The following is a 7,197-nucleotide window of genomic DNA, read 5'->3' as shown; positions in this document are numbered from 1 at the left end:
TTTTTCTGTGACAGCCGAGGTTTCTGTATTTCTCCATCATGACAACAGTTCAGTGACACAACAAAGCTTACATATATAAACACGGACAGTTTTTTAACCGTCATGAAATGCTCCTATTATAAATAAATGGGTTTTAATAATAACCTCTGTGATGTTCAGAACACACACACACATAAAAGAATCGAAGTAAAAAATAACAGAATACACAGTGTAATCTTTTCATCACGTTTTGCGCTGAAACCGATATTACCCTGTAATATTTCTCCCAGCTTTATTGTTTTATCTGAAATACGTGATTATATTTACTTTGACCATAAAATGTATTTTTCCATTATCCCCGCCCACGACGCCGGTATTTCGCTAAACGGTCGTCTGGGGGTCTGTACTGAAATGTTAAACCTTCACAGCATCTACTGCTAAGAGTGCCTTTATTCTCGAACCAACAGACGCCTCGGTATATCTGCTGAGCCAAGAAAAGGAAGCAATGATAGTTAATTCTGGGTATGCCTGTCAGTCTGCACTAATGTAATAGACAGTGGAGGTGAACCGGAGATTGTCTACATTATATTGCGAAAAGGGTGACTTGAGATTCCCCACATGGTTATTTTTAGTTTCTGATTCTCAAAAATGCGACACGTAACTCTTTTCTTTTAAAAAATATTTTGAGTGGACAAATCGCTCCCGGTCACAAACTTGTCTGCAGAGAGCTCTGAATGGGGTCTTCTCAGAGGAAGAAGAGCATGGGCGCAATTTGAAGTATCTTCAAATATATTAAAGAACCACCAACAGGTGTGTCCTATAACCTTCATACGATTGCCTGACATTGAAGATAACCCTCTCATATTCAGTCATACAATATTATGGTCTGTCCTGAGTGCTATGTGTATGTGTCGAGTGAGGGGGGTAAAAACGCAGGGTGGTGAGACCTGCCCGTCCATTGCTTAAATTTTGAAGCGTTTAAAATGTTCTTTTTATTTCCTTCTGAAATGTGTAAAATGAGTCGCCCCCTGCTGGATAACTGTCACTTTTTGAACAATGGCAAGCTTTCGTTCTAACATGATCGATTCAGTTTTAAAAAGTGTATAAAGTTAGCATCCCAAGACTACTGGGCAGTCGGCCTGGATCCACAGAGATTTTCCCCGCATATAGCCGGAGGCGGAGATATTACGCACTCTCCCGCTTTTTCTTGTTTTTTTCCCTACATTGATTGTCAAACATTTTCTTAAGTTCTCATTTATAAGGAAAGGAAAATGACAAATTTCCGTTTAACACTCTGATTGACTGCTTCGACATGGTCCTTATGCAGAAATCGAGTGAATACACGAATATAGCCTGGCGGAAGGAAATGAAAATATGTTTTGAAAAATAGATACTTGCGTTTTTATTATAATGACTAAATGACTTGAAACGCCTGTAATTTGTAGCAATCCGCGAAAACGAGCGTATTTGGACACCGTGTAAAACAGACTGTACTGTGACACGTTTTCATTCTCTCCAGGAAAGCCGTGGTTTTAAAACCGGACACTGACTGAATTAGCGGATTTTGATGAAATTACACTTTAATTATGTACTGCAATAAATTTAACCAAGGCGAAAATGAGGATAGCGCACCTATTCCTCCACATTTTTATTTAGGCCTATGTAAAAATACATAATAAATATTACATGATCAAATGTTTTTATATATGTAATTTCACTTAGACACTATACACTCACATCTGGGGCGATGGTGTGCATTGAAACGGTGCTATTTAAACTATCGATACACGCATTAATAGCTGCAGTTATTCCGAAAAATTAACAACGAACAAATGCGTTCCTAGAGATGACCAAATGTTAGTGAAATGTAAATAAAGTCATTAAGCAGGTTATTTGATTGGGGAGTCTAATTTCATTGATGGATTTCTCACTCCTGGAACAACGGGTAGTTATGATTGTGGCCGTGATTATCATTCCGTTAGATATTCTTAGAAAATTACGCCCGGTGTTAGACGGTTTTGGGAGTAATTGGTTACGGGACCCATGAAGACATATTCGCAAGGAATGGCGAGATAAAAAACAATTAATCTCAAAGAAGAATTGGGTTAGTAATCCGCCTGTTACGCATTTAGAGAAACTGTGTGAGGTGTAGGAAATAGGTTAGTGTGTTCAGTGTCATCATTGCTTATTTCCTCTGCTCCAGCCCATCTGCACAGTCTTGTCTGTCTTCCCACGTCCTTTCGCTCACGTTAACCAGCAGCTGATGCATAAAGCGCCGAATGGCGTCTCGAGCATCTTGAAATATGTGTGGCCCACAGAAAAAGTGGGGGGGGGACCTGAACTATGGCGTGTCCTTTCAAAGGGTTACTAAGGCCGAACAGGGCCTCTGGGGCTTCTCGTGGTTATATAAGTAAATAAATAAATAAATTTAATTAGCTGCTGCAACGATACACCACAAGCAAAGGCTTCCTTGTGCAGCTGCATAAGTCGTTTGCGTTACATCCATCCAGCTCGATTGTGTTCCGCGGGGAGGGAATGCCGTTATGCCCCAGTGAGTATAATATTATTTTATATGTCAAAATGAAGGGAGGCGAAAGAATTTGAATACCCCCTGTGTGTCGCCTCTGCTCAATATTTAGAGTGAAAGAGGCGACGTGCCTTGCTTTGCTGAAAAGAGCGAAAACATGGATGTAAAGGCGCCCCTCGCGTTAGGGCCGGTGTTCCGCGCCTTTGATCAGGAAGGGCAGCTCATTTTGTCACCCGGAGATGCTGATGTTGTTCCAACGCGCGCGACCTCGTCAATGGGATGGGGAGAAAAAAAGGTGGTAAAATCATAAATGGATGACTTTGTGACGACCTCTGCTGCAAGCAGGCGCGGGATAACGGCCCCTAGTAGACATGGAAATGGCTTAGCGCTATCGCCGTTTCCGTGGCAACCATCTGAGTTTACCTCCCCCCCCCCCACCTCCCCTCCATCTCAGGAAGAGAAATGAGTTATGAAAAGACTGGAGTGAAGCAGGGATTAAAACATGATCCTGGGGACAGCGTGTCAATCAAAAGCCAACTCGAAAATCTGTTTCCCCCCCCATTATAAATCTATAGTCGCATAGGTACCTGAGACAATTTTATATTTCTGGGCTGGGAATGATGAACTGATGCTACCGAGCGCCAATTCAGACGTGGACGCTTTGCCTTTAAGTCTCATAGGAGTCCTCCAACTGAAGCGATGCTTTCTGTAAGCAATTTTTAGAATTATAATGGAAATGCAAATGGCTTTAGCTCGGGATTTATGTAGGAACTGTTTCGCAGTTTTTAAATATTAGGCCTTCACATTCATGATCGAAGTCATCCAAATCTAAGTATCCTAATAGTTATTAAAATACAGGTCGTATATTTTACTGTATATTTATTTAAATCTGGCCCGAATACTATATAGCAGAATCTGTCACTCCTGCACCACGATTATAATATGGACATTTCAACATAATGACTGATTGCTGTGGGGCAGGTATACAATGATGGCTAACGTATGGAGGTAAACACCGGGATAAAGCAGCCGCCTTTAAACTGCCGATCGAGCCTAAGCCGCATGGCCACTGGCGTTCCAGACGCGGAGAAAAACTTAACCAAATTGGCTTGACCCTTCTGATATTTGATATTTGACTCCTTGACACTCATTTAGAGGCGCTCGTCAGTAAAGCAGAACATGGACAAGTCCGGCCTGAAACCGAAGCCCCATGGATATGGAGAACATGATAGCCGGAGCCGCGCACTTTCCAAAGGCTCTTTGGACATTGTAGCCCGGCTCGGTCGTCCTTGGAGCGCCAGTACGTCGCCAGGCAGGGTGTAAACGTTAAATGTTAGCTATTTGTTCAAGTCTTTCTTTCTTTATTTCATTTCTTTCCCTTTTTTTTCGTTTCGTCAACTTATCTAGACCCATTGGTACAAACAGCCATTCACTAAGCAGCTTAAGGACTTTCTTAATGATACTTTAATGAATTCCCGAATGAATAAACGGATAACTTTAAGAAAAGGGGGGGAGGGAAACGTGGAAAAAATATTTGTAGTCACGGAGACGAAAGGCAGAGTCTTTTGGTCTGCTGGAACACCTTGGTATTTAAAATGTACATTTTCCTAAAAGTGAAAGCGAGGGAAATGCGAGGGTATTGTTTGCCGTAGGCCTTTAGTGAAAGGAGCACGCTGACATCACAATACTCCGTGGAAGCTCCGTTAATCATTAATGAAACGTTTGCACTGTAATCGGAGGGGGCCCGCTTTTAATAAGCTTAATATTTGTTATCAAAACAACTTTTAGTGTCTAATGCAAATACGCCATGATCTGCAATGTTTGGCAGATAATAATAATAAAAGATTAGTAGATTATTGTTATTTATTATTATTATTATTTTTATTTTATTTTTTACCTGTCTTTCCTGATCAATTCAAAGTAGCCCCTCTGTAGGTCCGTTACGATTCTGCAAACTTCAGACGAATCGAGTCAGGGAATATTTCTGTACCGTAATTTCTGTAACATTGCAGAGACTCCGCGAAACGCACTTGCTAATTGTCCATATAGCAACGGAACTGAAGGGCTATAGCGTTTCAATATTTTAGTGCACTGCGGTTACCGGGGTGGTTGTGCTGAAACATTAGAAAAAGACACATTAAATGAGCTAAAATTAAAGATACAAAAACCTACAAGGATAAAATAAGCATTAATGAAAGGTATATTTTAAATGACAAGGGAAGATGAAATCTCACGCAGCTGACAATTGCAATTTTTTTGATAGCAACCGTTCAGAATCAGCACAGTTTTTTGACTAGGCGAGTTTCAAATGTTATTTTGTAATTACAGTTATTTTATTAGTAGAAGTATTTGTATTATACTTGTATTATCAAAGACAGTGTTTTGTCTCGGTTATAAAATATTTTTGTTAATACATGCAATGATTATTATATTATGATGATTATGGCCTGTAAGTCTGAATTTTCATTTGTTTTTATGAAAAAAGTACGTAGAGTTTTTCTTTTTTTATTAAAATCAGTTTTACCTTTTCAAATATTCTGAAACATATTTATCATTTTAATAGTCTTAATGGCTGCACATTTATTTCCATCTTGAATTCGGTTAAACTTTCAGGTATCAAAGATAAGGTACCAGAACCACACCCATCTACCACCCAAGAGTGGAAGATACAGGAGGCCGATAGCTTTAGCTTTAGCAACCTTGGCTAATCCCGTGATGCGATTGCACGTATAAGTCCTCAAATACTGTGATGTTTGTACAAGGAAAACAACGTGGCCTGTTCAGATTCATGATTAATTATATTTTACCGAAGATTAATCATAGAAAATTAAACCTCTTGGAGGTTTTCAATTGGAGAGGGATGGGAATTTCTTCAGAGCGAAATGGCCCCGTCGATTCTTTTTAGATGCAAATATTTTATCTCCGCTTTACTGCACTGTTTCTGTGTTTATGATTAATTATCTCCTCCTGGTTGAAAATAAATCACGCGAAATCAGGATCTTGAGTCTACCACCTCCTAACGCACCCAGCAAAGGCAGGATGGTCCTGTTAATTTCGGGTTGAAACTGACACACTAATTATAGAGCAGTATAATGGCGTAGCACTACAAAGAAATATTACACATATGCGGTTTAATTTTTTTTTTGCTGTTTATTTATTGGTTTATTTATTTATTTCGTTATGTTTTAATTAATTTATTTTGTTATCAGATCCTTCTTATAGTTTACCAATTAAACTCGTAAAGGCATTTTGGTGCCGGGGGATAAAACGCCCTCTTCCCCAACACCGGCCATCGCTGTGCACCATCTGATTCATTGTGATGTATTAGATGCAATAAATTATCCCATGTAACAAAACATCGTGAGCTGAAAGGCTGATAATCTGGCGCGCGGAGATAAGGATTCATTATTCCAAATCATTATGAATCCAGCGTTGGCTGTGACTTCTTTCTTAATCAGCTTCTGTGATCCTGGATATGTGAGCCGACCAGATAAGCGGGGAGTCGTTTATAATTCTTCCCACCTCGGCCTAATATTTTAAAATAAAGTCGGAGGAAAAGAATGCTGCAAAACACTGGGCACGCGGCACCAGAAGAATAGATATGATTTGTGGGATGGAGAAGATCCCGGATCACTGAAGTCATAGAAGATTTAATTAACGTTTTTTTCCGCGCGTGGATCTCACATACACACATACACACGTGTTTATTTGTTATACATGTATATTTATGTTATGTAGCCTATTTTTGGAATATCCGGTGAACAAAATTGTTTAAACGATCTCCTCTATGAAAACTAGCAAGGCAAATACGCCTATATCCGTGGAATAATGAGATAAAGAAAAGAATACGCTATTAGTTTCAATCTATTCACTGTAATGGATCGATAATGATGACAATAAAAGAAACCTGTGTCTAATGTGAAGGCGATCGATGCATTGAACTTGCAAGATTGAAAACAAACAAAGAAAAAAAAACACCACAGCGAGATTTAAAAGAAACTGATGAGAAGGACGTCAAAACAAACCGTTAAGTCAAGCAGCACACACTGCCTGTTAGTAAGCCAACGCCGCTATAAATACACAAAAAACGAAACTAGTCTAGGCGTAGCCCAAAAATGTGCATCACTTCTGTTGCCAGTAAAGATTTATAGTTACAAACAGCACGGGGGGTGAAATAAAAACTTTCATTTGAAATAGAAAACGTCAATTGTAAATATGCAATGCAACTCGGATGACAATTTCTATACTATAGGGAGGCGCCTGTTAGGGAATGTTTACCTGGCGCTGAATATTTTTCAATGGTTATTAATACTATCACCGTTATTATTAATTATTATTATTATTATTATTATTATTATTAATAATAATGAGGTGTTCTGTAGTTCTGAGAGCAACATATTCATTTCTCTTTACCTAAGTAATTTCCTTATAATCTCACCCGTTAGAATTTCGGCGCAGATTAATAGGTATTTCACTTAGACGAGTGTCTGATCTTCAATGTTGGCTACGCTTATTTAGCATTGATATCAAAAGCAGAAAGTGCATTCAAAACGCGGCAGTATTTAATTGCATTCCCGCAAAAAAATGGATTAAACTAATTAATTTGCAAGAGTACTTACTTTTATTGCATTTATAATATGCCGTAATCAACTGTGGAGTACACAACGATGTGACCTTTGTCTGTTATTATA

This window comes from Brienomyrus brachyistius, chromosome 1 (assembly GCF_023856365.1).
Source record: "Brienomyrus brachyistius isolate T26 chromosome 1, BBRACH_0.4, whole genome shotgun sequence".
Taxonomy (NCBI): Eukaryota; Metazoa; Chordata; class Actinopteri; order Osteoglossiformes; family Mormyridae; genus Brienomyrus; species Brienomyrus brachyistius.
The sequence above is the reverse complement of the archived record's forward strand: the minus strand, read 5'-3'. Positions refer to the sequence as shown.